At 36.7% G+C, this 13943-nt stretch overlaps 1 pseudogene; it reads left to right on the forward strand.

Annotated features, from left to right (window-relative positions):
• Window positions 1-11257: 11257 nt before the first annotated feature.
• On the forward strand, window positions 11258-11603 carry LOC128314274 (non-histone chromosomal protein HMG-17-like; annotated as a pseudogene).
• The last annotated feature ends 2340 nt before the right edge of the window (window positions 11604-13943 follow it).

The following is a 13943-nucleotide window of genomic DNA, read 5'->3' on the forward strand; positions in this document are numbered from 1 at the left end:
ACACACATGCATACACATACAGGGAGAGAGAGAGAGAGAGAAAAGAGAGAGAGAGCAGGCAGGTACTATTTTTTTTTTCAACATTGAATTCCCAGCACCTGCAACAGTAGAGATGGTGTAGTAGGCATTTCATAATTTTTTTTTAATGAATGAATGTATAATGTAAAAGGACATTCTTTATGTCCTTTATGTTCTTATGTCCTATCTAAAAATGCAAACTGGACCTGGTAAATGAGCTGTATGTGAGGAGAAATGATACTTTTTTATTCTGGAAATAATATGTGCAATCTGTGCTTTACAAAATTTCTGAGAATATTTATTTTCACTAAAATTCAACGTAATTTTATTTTACTTTGTCTGGAAAGTTATACTGTATAACTGTATAACTTTTGTAGGGGCAGGAATCTCTATGTATTTCCTGTACAGGTGGATATTTAAATCTATTTAAAAATAAAGTTAAATTTATTTAACTTTATTGGTATATTGGTATATTGGGAGTACATGGTGTTTTGTCAGTTTCTCCACATATCTCCATGTGCTTATTTAATCAATCAACCTGCTTTCAGCCTCTCAGAATATTCAATCAATGGTGAATTATTCAGAAGTCTTGTCAAAAAACATTTAAGAAATAATCATCAAGTCATAGAATTCTAACCCCAAACTCATTCTAGTGTTGCCAGGTGTCATTTCCTTTCCAGCCACATGAGAATAACATCTGAAAAGTTTTAAGGTGTTGTTTTCAAGTGTATTTATAAGCAAGTGCTTAGTGCTGTGGAGATAAGGCCAGTGCAATCAGACAGGACTCAGTCGAATGAGGAATATGTTTATCTCATGACCTGGCCATCCCTATCATGACAAATACTTCAGAGAAATTCTCTCCCAGAGATGTGACAGGCTAGAAGCTGCTTCATCCTTATAGCTATCATTGGGGAGACCTATGGCAATGGCGTGGGTACATGCCATGCAAGACTAAGCAGCAGAGGGACACTATGGATTAAATGTGATCCCCCCCAAATGCTGATATATTGATAAATCTTAAAAAATAAAGTGTTAAGTAAAGAAAAGTTTAAAATATAAAACACTCCTGGGGTACCTGGGTGGCTCAGTTGGTTATACATCTGACTTGATTTTAGATCTGGTTGTGATCTCAAGGTTTGTGAGATCCAACCCTACATCGGGCTCCACACTGACAGCATGGTGCCTACCTGGGATTCTCTCTCTCCCTCCTTCTCTGCCTTCCCCCAGTGTCTCTCTCTTTCTCTCAAAATAAATAAACTTAATGTGTATATACATATAACATATATATTATAATATATAAAACATATATATGTATAAGACTCCAAAACTCTATAATGCAATAGTTTATGTAAATTGAATATGCATGCACACAGAGCAAGTATGTTATGTCTTCAAGAGAACACATATTTAAAAAGTAAACAAAAATATCACGTTAAATATTTACATAAAAACACATCAGAAAGATTGCCTGTAGTGGAAAGGAGAATGAGAAGTGAAGAAATAAGAAATAAAGAATAAGAAATAAGAATAAGAAATAAAAAGAAATAAAATAAAAAATAAATAAGGTAAATAAACCAATGAACAGAAAATATAAGACTGATGATAGTGCAGAGTGAAAAGTAACTCATTTCTCTGCCCTGTGGACCAAAATCTAGCATAAAATATTTGGCTGCAAAGCCATGAGTTTTTTTTGTTTATTTTTGTTTTTGTTTTTGTTTTTGTTTTTGTGACCGTTGTGAAAAATCATTTGTTGTGCTAATATTAGTGTGACTGAATCTCAGGCTTACTGCAGGACAGCTTCTTACTTCTTGTATTGCAATTCTTTTCTCCTCTACTTATTCAAATTTGTTAAGTGAAACCAAGGAGATACTATTCTTACTCTTTTTTCAACACATTGAAAAAATATTTAACTGATTTGAATCCATCAGGAAAAACGCCACAAACATTATCCTATGCCTAACATAAAATGAGAAAGTCACAAAATATAATTGAGATAACTCCTATGTTTTGGACTTGAGGAATCCTGAATTATAACAAATTTTAAGTATTTCACATGACCTTCACTAACTTATCTTCCGATATTCCTATGCTTTAAACATTACAAATATATACTGTTTAAAAGAAATTACATAAGGATTGTTGTAATAAAAGAAGCAACTGATTAAGAACAGAACTTCTCAGAATGTAAGCCTCACTTCCTGTAATTGAGACTTAAGCTCCGAGACCCTAGACCATAGAGTCAGTAAAGAGAATTGAGCAACACAAGCAGTATAAGGAGTAGCTTTTGGACCCCTAAATCAATAGGTCAGAATTACTTTGGGAAAACAATAGGTATTATGGATTTCATGAGATTTTGATGCCTAAGGGTTGTCATCTTACCCTTGGTTAAAAGTAGCAAAAGCTCTAAAACAGATTAAGCAGAGACCAATCTCATCCATAGACTTTGCCTGATATAGCTTTGACCTCTGGAAAAATGGCAAAATTGATTGAAATAAAGAAGATGAATGAAAGGGGAAATGATAGAAAAGAGGAGGCTGCTGTGTCTGTTAATCACTTTTGTAAAAGTGAAATTACTGATGAGGAAAGGGAAAGGAAGAAAATGAAACACAAACAAGGTAAAATCAAGACTGATACATGAAACAAACATGCAAACAAAATGGGCCTCATTTCTGCTCAAAGCTCTTTTGGGAACTTGGAAACATAGTGTACTATGAGGCTATTTTGTTTTAATGTTCATTTAGTTTTGAGAGAGAAAGAGAGAGCAAGTGAAGGGAGGAGCAGACAGAGGGGGACAGAGGATCTGATGGACTCCGCACTGACAGCAGAGTCAATGTGGGACTTGAAATCCCAAAACATGAGACCATGACCTGAGCCAAAGTGGGACGCTTAAGTGACTGAGCCACCCAGGTGCCCCATGAGGCTACTTATTTAGGACTTTATTACACATGTACCATCGCAGTATTATACAGTAACAGGCCAGAGGACAGTTGGACCACTTGGCTGAAAAGTACCATCAATTGCAAATGAATCCTTGCTTTCTTCATTTCTTTGCTTAAATGATCAAGAGACAAATAATGGAATGGTAAACACCGTGGAATGGAGGAGACTATTCAGGATGAATATTAATTTTGGTTGGTTGCCATGTTCAGCATCCAAACAAAAATCCCAGAATTTTAAATACACAATCCCAAATGTTTTAAGTGTAAATATAATTAAGCATACAATTGCAGAACTTTAAATGTTACCTCTTTGGGAATTGATGAAGATGGAAATACAGAGGCTGTGCACCTACAGAAAAATGGAATAGTTCTGAAGCATTTGAAATATTGTGGGTGCAAAGAACTCTAGGCTTGTGACATGATAACCAGCAAACCCTCCAGTGATACAACCCTGAGGCCAATAATAGTGGATATCAATAAATGTTTGGGCCCTTTACATAGCCCTCCTATTGAAAGGGGACAAGGTCACATAGGAACTTGAAGCTATGTAGGGCAATATCCAGAAGTTGAAAGAACAACTTGGAGGTTGCATTGGTGCTGCAGTGGATGACATAAGTATTAATAAGAAATTGCACATTGGAGAGCAAAAAAGAAAAACAAAAACATCTTGTTGTGGCATTGCCTATACCTGATAGGAATGGAATGCACTTACCATAATGGAATGCACTTACTGTATAAAATAGAGGGCTTTGCCATTAATGGCTTGTAGCTTAAATAAGTCAATTTAACCTTTTGCTCCATTTTGTCATGCTAAGTGAGAACCTTTAGAATTACCCAATTTTCATCCACAGTTAATATTTTAACTTTAAAAAAAGCACAGGTAATTTTGAAAATATTGTCAAATAGATGTATGAAGATTATCGTCTCCCTGACAGAAGCCTAATATTGCATCTCAGCATAAAATAGTGGAAGTTTAGGGTTGCAAGTCGCTGAATGCAGCAACTACAGATGATCCTCATAGGAGTCAATCATTGATCTGTTACCAGGCTTTAGTGGAGACAGAACCACATCAAATAATTCTAAGCCCCAATTCAGCTGCAACGTCAGAGACGCCATCCAATAAAGACAGAACAATTCAGAAGGACTGTATGATAAAATGGAAATGGTCTTTACAGAAGCATGTTCAATGGCAGCTCTGAAGGAAGGGAAGGGTGGGAATATATTGCATCCAAGAACAGGTTGTAGTTGTGCATTTAGGGCCATGAAAAAATCCCCAAAATGGGGAGTTCCTATTACTGAATGGCCCAAACATCATTATTTCCTCTCTGTTTAAACAAAACAAGCTTCTTGATGTACTGATGGAAAATTCTTCACTGAAAGATGTAAGTCAGTTTAGAAATGAGCCCTCATTCACCCTGTGAATGATAAATCTTTGGTTGAAGAAGGCACAGTAAGTCCACACAATGGACATAATAGAAGACATTATACTTGGGGATACTGAAGCATGGGACTCCCACCACCAGAATAACATCTGGATATTCATAGACAATTGGAATTTGTCAATAGCTTTGCTGTGTGTCCAATCAAATGAGCCTTCAATTAGGACAATTAGGAATATCTCTCTATGGAGAATGAAATTTTAGAAATCTCTGTAAGAATTCTGAAGAAAAATCTAAATGGGTCATGTAGATGTCTATCTGGGAAAAGCCTAGTGGCTGATTCAAAAGGAATTTGGAATGCGAAGTCTGAGGCTTGTTCTGGCCCCTGAAGCTGGCTACTTGGTATATGAAATATAAGAATACAGAGATGTTTAAACTATTCAATGATGGGCATAAAAGTGACATTCTTTTCTCCTGTATAAAACACTTCCCAGAATGCCAAGAGGAAAAGATTACAAGGCTTTGGGTAAGATTCTCAAGGACAATAGCTAGCAGGTAGGTTAGGGGAACTCTTACCAGTGACCCCATGTGACTTCAAACAGGTTCTGACTGGAATAGGCATGATTACTACTTTGGGCTTTAGTACCCTTTGACTGAAGTCAATCCCCTCAAAGATTTGGAACAACAGATTGTATTTCTATTTGATTGTACCAACTGCATTTCACAGATCAAGGAGACATGTCATTGCTGCTAATGTAGCAAAATGAGATAAGAAGCTTAACATCATATGGACTTAATATATCTCCTACCATCTTCAAACTGGAATCAAAAACCTTTATTAAAAATGGAAAGAGTATGATAGAGGTATGAAAAGCTGATCTGACTCATGGGTAAATTCAGATTTTATCTGAATATGAGGGATAGTGAAGGAGAACCTTTGCAAAGCATTCTTTGTAAAGAATATGGGGATGAGAATGAATGTTGGAGGATGATGCAAGCACATACTATCTGACTTTCTCACCTCAAAAATATCTTCCTTATTCTACTGTGTCTAGCTGTACCAGGTCGAGGACTGTACTTGTATGTTCTGGAAGAGGGAAGAGCCACCAATTTTTCTGAAAGTATAAATATTTCTAAGGGGAAAAATAGACTGAATGAAGATTCCACACTGTGTGGCTCACCTGGAGTAACTGGAAGTCCTGGCCCACTGCCTGTGTAGTGATAGTCCTCTAATCTTTCCCTTTCTAACAGTACACTTTATTGGGAATGGACAAAAGGGACACTAAGATTTCTGCTACTTGCCTGTGAGGGGTTGGTGGCATGGCTGCATATGAAACTATAGCCTAGAGAGGTCAAGTCTCCAGGTGAAAAACAGATAGGCAGAAGCTGTGGAATATGGAAAAGGAGCACATAAATGACAAATAACCTTGGGAAAGAATACTGTCATTCTGTTCCAGAGAGAGGGGCTCAGAACAAGAGACCTAGTACTCTTAATTCTTTCAGGTATGGTCATGGGTCATGATTCATGCTGATGTGCTTTTCCTCTGAGACAGAAAAATGACCTGAAGCCAAACTATAAAGTTGACCCAATAAAGCTATTTGAGGTATTTGAAGAAAAGATATTAATTGGCAGCCCTTGGTAAACTGCCTGCAAAATGAGCAAGTAGGAATCATCTTTTGGGTTTTGCTTTTCAAGCCATGTTTATCATATTCATACAGAGAAGACTCAGGCTAGAGGAATACATTTGTGGAAACCCTGTACAGTTTAAAATATGATATGTTTCTGGTAAGAGCACACATATATATATCAGTGCTATTTCCTCTCCAAAATGCCATGAATCAACAAAGAACCTTCCCCATGGTACATCCAGTTGCTCAGGAGGTAGATGTCAGATTGTTGGAGAGGAAAATGGTCAGAGCTTCAAAGTGATACCTGAAAACCTATGTTGTTGGAAATTTGCTTCTAGAATTTTGTCCCTCTTATCCCAGATGGAACCTGAAGTTTAGTGAGCAGTGGCCTCTGGTAACTGTTTTTGTAGCAGGGGATGCATTTTTATATAGAAAGAAATCTTTTGGGGACGGTTTGATAAATAACATGATAATATTAACTGAGATATGGTATAGAAAGACGATTTTTCATCTCTCCACTGCAGTTGTACGTTACAATAAAAGATTTAGAGTTTTAATTATGGATTGAAAGGTAAATGAAACTTGAGTAGACAATGATCCCAGGATGAGGCTGTATTTTCAGAAGTGAAGCCAAAATTCCCCCCTGATGTCATACTCATGGAGATTGAGTATTAAATGAATTTAAAATTTTCATGTTACCAAAACACAGTGTACCATTCAATTAAATATGAACTCTGTCAGTGACCATTTGGAGGTCCTCAATAAATTAGCACATCTCTCTAAGGCACTGGCAAAATTTCTGTCTCTGTTAAAAGTAAATTAAAATCTCCTTCAAGCTAGCCCCTTTAACTTCCTGAGCCTAAAGGGAGCTTTCCTACAACAAAATCCACTAAATCATTCTTGTTTTAAGAGAGAGAGAGAAAAGAAAACTAATACATGATTATATGTACATATATATTAATAATATGGTATATATACATCTATACTAATACACGGTTAAGTTTCAGAAAGCTTATTGAAAAAAAAGTTCAGAAAAGGTGAAGAGAAATAACTATTCACAGTTTTGGAGATATCTAAACAGAGTTGAATCCTGCAGATCAGATTGGTAGAACTTGGATAAACAGAGAGAAGGCAAGGTCTTCAGCATAGAAGCTTGAAACAAAACTTTACAGCCGCAGATTTGTACAGTGTGTTTGCAAAACATCAAGGAGATTAGTTTAGAGAGAGTGGAAAGGACATCAAGTTGAACTAGAAATGCTTTTGAATAAAAGAAGTGATTAGATTATAGGAATCCTTAAATTCTTCTCTAAGGTAATTGATCTTTGCCCTGCAGCAAATTGAGGAAGAGACACTATCGTTTCTTGAATGGAGTGGTTAGATTGTGGTTGCAGATCAAAAGGAAAAATAGGCTGTATGATACCAACAGAATATGGGAATCTCCATGCAATGCCAATAGTAATGTTGGCAGATTCTATGCAAGTAGTAGGCAGATTAAAGTTACACATTAATTAGGACCCAGAAATTTTACTATTGAAAACATAAATACATATTATATATAACATATATTTAATATTATGCAGTATGTTATGTATTCATATTATGTATATACCGTATCACATATATCATATATAAAAATCTCAAAAAGTAAATATATAAGTATTTCTTCCAAAAGTGTGTGTGTATATCTATCTCTCTCTCTCTATATATATACATACATACATACAAGTGTGTGTCTGTTCATGTGTATAATCTCCCAAGGGAAGAATTCACGCATAAAAACATGAAGAGAAATATACATACATTACAAAGTTGGGAGTTGGGGGTATTTTGGTAGTCCATTAGTAAAGAAATGTTATTTTGTGGACACTTATGTTGGTGACCCCCAATAAATCATGCCTCACAGTGGAAGAACAAATAAAGATTTCCTATTTCAGTGTCATGACGATATTTGTTTTCAGTCAAGTTTGGCCACATAAATAATTTATGCCTGGAGAATGGTACTTTTCCATTATGGAAATATTATTTGATGTTAGTGATGTTAAAGTGTTGATACTTTTGTTGTTATTTAGCTTAACTTGTGCTTTAATAAGGAGCAACATTTTAGAAATGATTTTTAACAATTTGATGATTTTTGAGTGATTAAAATAATACAGTAGATAGTAATTGAAAAAGCTATTTGAATTCAGTCATTAAAATGTAGACAAAAATATACAATCCCATATAAATAATGTGTAATAATCAAATTACTGACTGAGAAGCAGGAGAAAGATTTGTTTTCTTTTCACTTAAAGTAGTTGCTGCTTATGGCAAACATCTGAGAAAAATTACCAGGGGAAAAAAGAAAAGTAAATGGGCAAACCAGGTCATGACATTTAAAAATTTTGAGAAAAATATTGGGTGATTAAATTTCCGAAATAATTTAATAGATGCTTTAGTTCTAGAATGAAGGTCAGAATAATTTTTCTTCTTTTGACAAAAAGAAAAGGTTGAAGACAATAAAATATTTTATATATACAAGATACTGATTGAAGTGCTAATTATTTAGCAAAATTGTTGGGATCTCATATTTTTGAAAGTTTTAGAAACTTGTTAAGACTTTGCCTTTTTGTTAAATATAGGTTTACGATGCAATACAAATTTTATCTAATTTAAAATTCCTTTAAAAATGAAAGGGAAAATATAGCAACAAAAGTTGAATCAGCACTATTGCAAGAGCTAAGCAGTGAGCCTTTTGTGAGATCTTCATTGAGCTTCAAGGATGAATTTTAACACTGAAAGCCAGCACCTTGACAGAAGTGAGTGCAGGACTTGCCTGGCATTTCTCTTATTTCAAGCCCACAGATCGAGACGTGTTGGCATCTTTTTCCATTTTTTTCTCTTACAACCGTATGAAAAAGCAAAATGTGTATATTATTAGGGAGTTACAGAAACAAGTAAACAAATAAGGCTGTTACTAGTTTTGGTTCTGTTTAAAGAAAAATTAAAAAGTCAAGGAATATCCAGTTAAAGTTTCAAGATTTTAAAATCCAAATTTTTATATCTAAGTGTGAGTCAGTTTTCTTTAGGTACATATAATTACTGTTTTAAATCTGGCTAATATCATCTTCTAAATTCTCTAAGATACATGTACTCACATATACACACAGTCACACACACTTGTGCCAGTGGGGAGAGTGGAAGGTATATATGGGGAAATCTAGGTTAATTTAAATGAATAAAATGGATTATAAAATACTTATGCTCTAATAATAGCATTTTACTGCAGTAGTCAAATTGAGTATATTTATTGGAGCTATATGAAAATAAATCCATCATATATATCTTTTGCTAATCAAGTCTTCTTTTGATGGCACCATTTAGAAGAAAATACGCATATACCCTTGAATGAATGATGAGATCTGTTCATATGTATCAACAATATTTTATCTGATAGCAAGGATAATTGCTAACAATTTAAAATTTTTTCCTTAAAATAATAATAAATTGTCATCCTCCCTACTCCCCCAGCCCCTCCCCCCGCCCTCCGCTGAGATTAAAAGGAAATAGACAATTCCTCCAGGTGGTCAACAGAGAATTGGTGACACCAGAAGTTGGCAAAGAGACAAGATGGCAGAGATTCTGAGTGGTCTTTTGACTAATGCTGGATTGCTGTGATTGAGTATAATCAGTGAAATTCAGACACCTGAGAATAAGAATAATGAATTTAATGTTACATTTTTTTGTTGTTTTTTTTTTTGTTTTTTGTTTTTTTGCAGCTATTCCCATCTGATCTCTTCCCTCATATCTTCAGTGAAGCTTTGTTCAAACTGCAACTTGGTACTAACCATCCATGTGCATGTGTATGTGAAGAGAAGGCTGTTTCAATAAATAACTCCACAGTCAGCACAAAGAACAAACTGCTAAGTGGAAAACACAGATGCTTTAGAAACTGCGCAAATATCATTCTTCCTCCCCAGTAGATTTTCTAGTATTTGGAAGGACGTCATTTATTTTTAAAGTTTATTTATTCATTTTGAGAGAGGGAGGTGGGGGGAGGGGCAGAGAGAGAGGGGAGAGAGAGAATCCCAAGCAGAGTCCAACGTGGGGCTCGATCCCATGAATGAGAGATCATGACCTGAACCCAAACCAAGAGTCAGATGTTTAACTGACTGAGCCACCCAGGCGCCCCCAGAAGAACGACATCGACAATCCTGAACTCCTGCCGTCTGGCAAAGCTCTAGCCTGGCTGCCGGGGATTTGAGTGGATGGAGATGCAGTCTTGGACATGCATTGTTTCATAATCTATTTGACAAGAGAACAAACCATCAAAATTTTATCAGACAGAAGAATGGCAGTGGATTATGCCCAGGTACAATGGAAGCACAGACCTAAACTAAGATGGGAAACCAGAGTCTCCTGTATTTCTGGCAGACCTTGTTAGAAGACTTGAGAAGGAAAGTCAGTAAAAGTTCTTTTAGTCAACAACTGCTACAAATAAAATGAAGTTGCTAGTCGATAAAGGTGAGGAGCATGAGAGTGAGGTTGGCCACGTTCGGAGGGTTCCCTCCACATCCAAGGAGTCCGCACTCTTAGAAAATGCCTTAATGGAAAGGTACAGTAAATGACTTTCTATCCTTACTTTTATGGCCCATCAAAGCATACTATTGGAATTAAACAGTCCCACAACCTGAAAACTTGAGGCAAATCTGGTTTTCAGGCAGAGCGTAAGCCTTTCATACTTAGAAGGCCTGATCGCTATCACGACATCTCTCCTACTACATATACGATCCTCTCGTTCTATCCTTATGATTGTTGCTTTGTGACCTACACTGAGTTTTATCACATGTTCTTTCTCTGGACCTGCTTTTGTCACCTGCCTGTGCCCCAGCCCTCCAAATCCTGCCTTTCAGTATTAGTCATAAGGTATAGGGCTAAAACCACCGGTCATATCTCCCCCACACTCCTTGCACACTTGTCCAACTAGAACTTTATCACCTGACAGATAATAATCTAATGTTAAAACCCTCATCAGAAGCTCACCCCTTGCCAACTGCTTTGCTTGCCTATAATATGTTAGGCATCAGAACATTCTGCTTAGAAGCGAAGGTTCTGGCACCTAGTTGCCATGTATAATTATTAGCTCTCCCACTCACTCTCTGTTTGACTTTTGGCAAATTACCCAAACTTTATGTGCTCCATTTCCTTTTAAGTAACATGGAGGTGGAGCTGTGTGAAGAAGAGGCAAGAACGACCCGGATCGGCTAAAACCGAGGGCCACTGCATCCCCCCAACCAGCATTTACATCCCCCTGTCATGACCACCATACCTAAGAGAATCGTTGAAGGGGATGCTAGCAGAAGGAAAGCCAAGGTGAAGGATGAGCCACAGAAAAGGTCTGCAGGCTCTCTGTGCCTCCAAAGCCAGAGCCCAACCCTCAAAAGACCCCTGTGAAGAAAGGAGAGAAGGTACCCAAAGAGGAAAAGGGAAAAGCAAATACTGGTGAGGATGGGAACAACCCTGCGGAAAACAGAGATGCCCAAACAGACCAGGCACAGGGAGGTGAGGGTCCTGGAGACGCCAAGTGAAGTGTGTGCATTTTTGACAACTGTTTACTCCTGGTGAAATACTATTTTTCATCAAGTTTTATAAAAATGCAGGATTTTCTTTTTCCTTCTTCCTTCCTTCCTTCCTTTCTCTCTCTCTCTCTCTCTCTCTCTTTTTTTTTTTTTTTTTTTTTTGAACTATATTGGTAGTCTACAGAAAGCTTCATTTTGTTGGGGGAAAGGGCCCATGTCACTAATAGAATATTTCCGAAGCTGGATTGATACAAGGGTGAAACGCCTTTGCCTTATAGTTTTGAGAAACTTCCTCTTGGTTCCCAGGAGTGGGGGATTCCTTGATGTTGACACACATTAGCCACCTTGGCACAAACACTTGTGGTGTGGAAAAACTGAAATTCATTTTGTTACAGCAAATACTTGGTGCCCAGGAAGGGACAAGAAGCACACACTCAGGAAATCAGAAAAGACTGTTTATTTCGCACAGCTGCTGGCCGGCAGAGTTACCTTCAAAGTCCTAGCCTCTGGCTCGGGTTTTACTGATCTGTTATTATATTTGCTTCCGGGTTGGGCAGGACTAGTATAGTCAAGCTTCCGGTTCCTGGCTGCTGGCTGATGTAAGAGGCAAGCAAGATTGCAGAAGCCAAAAGCATGCAGGGGGAGTGTCCAGCCTCAGACATCTGGCTGGTCCTTTTTACTTGCGTTTACCAGCTTTCCTCCTCAATTTTTTATGACTTCTTTTCCCTTTCTGCCTTCACCATAGACTTGACTCCCTTAAACCCAAAGACCTGTTGGAACCTGAGCCCAGGAAGTGGTCCCCAGCACACCAGGCAATCTGGACTTTGCAGTGTCACCACGGAGATGGCATCTCTTAAAACCATTTCTTTTTTAGCTTCTGGATCTTGGTAATTCTGCCATTTTCATTTCACTTCCTGAAAGTCAGGACCCACTTGTGAAAAGTGGTTAAACAACATGTTACATGTGAAATGTTAACCTTCACTTTGATGTTCAGAACATCAAATGAAGACTTCAGTGGGTTTCATAGAGGCTTTCTGATTTTGGTAGTCCATTGAAGAAGAGAATTTGAAAGTTGTTGTGTACTGTTGTGTGTGTGTGTGTGTGTAAGCTTATTTATTTTGAGACAGACAGAGAGAATGTAAGTGAGAGAGTTGCAGAGAAAGAATCTCAAGCAGGCTCCATATGTCAGCACAGAGCCCATGTGGGGCTCGAACTCAAGAAACTGTGAGATCATAACCTGAGCCGAAATCAAGAATCAGATGCTTAACCGACTAAGCCACATAAGCAACCCAAAAGTTGTTGTATACTGTTAGCGGTTGTCTCCCTATGTCCTGCCTGAAATACCATGATTGTTTATGAAAAGTATCTTTAATAAAGCTGGATACAGTTTGAACATATAAAATAAAATAAAATTAAATTAAATTAAAAGTTAAAATAAAAATAAAATAAAATAAAATAAAATAAAATAAAATAAAATAAAATAAAATAAATGGAGGTAATAATAAGAGTATTTACCAATGGGTTGCTCTAAGGATTAAACACATGAAAATGTTCAAAACGGTGTTGGGCACATGAGGTACCCAGTGACTGTAGTATTGCTCCCCAAATGCCATTGGTAGTGTAGATTTTTTTGTGAGTTTGAGGGGCTGCAGGGATTCTGATCACCTCTTTGTTCAACTTTTTCATGCCAAGTTCAAATAACTGTTACAGTGCAGTACAACACTTAAAGAAACGTATGCTGAAAGAATTTTGTGAAACGTATACTGAAAGAATTTTGTAACTTTTATTACAGTTTTAACGCTATTTTTAAAAGAACTTTTAAAAGGGATTTACATGTTAACAAATGCAATGAGCTATATATAAACAGCTTTAAATCCCCAAAAGTTTATAAATCAGGAACACCTTTTTAGCACGAAAGAGGAGAGCATGAGCTCCGTATGATAGGCATATTTTCTCCCACTGAAATCTGAAGAACTCCTACCTTTCAGGGGACTTTATTGAGCACAAGTGAAGTAAAAATTGCTCATGTGTCCACAGGTGTGCAAAACTGCTAGTAGTTATCTTTTGCATTATTCATTTTCAGTTAGTACTTTGATAATACTCCTGTCAGGTGTTAAAAATAGGCTCCGTTGACAGGGAAAGAGCAGCATTTAACAAGAATACAAATGAAGAGGAGAAATGGAATGTGGGTGGTAACTGAATGATAAACTAGATTTTTATAGTCTTTGTCAAAAGATAATAGGTGCTGCTTAGTACTTTATAATTGCTTCTTTCGCAAAACTTGCAAAAGAATTGTCAAGTGGAAATGCAAGGTTCCTTATAATCTTTATAATATTTTAACATTAAGTTGCTAATGTTAGCAACTTATGAAAAGGTCCAATTTCTCTTTCCTTAAATATTTTTCTAAGAATCTCTCAGATAGA

The sequence above is a fragment of the Acinonyx jubatus genome, chromosome B1 (genome assembly GCF_027475565.1).
Source record: "Acinonyx jubatus isolate Ajub_Pintada_27869175 chromosome B1, VMU_Ajub_asm_v1.0, whole genome shotgun sequence".
In the NCBI taxonomy this organism is placed as follows: Eukaryota; Metazoa; Chordata; class Mammalia; order Carnivora; family Felidae; genus Acinonyx; species Acinonyx jubatus.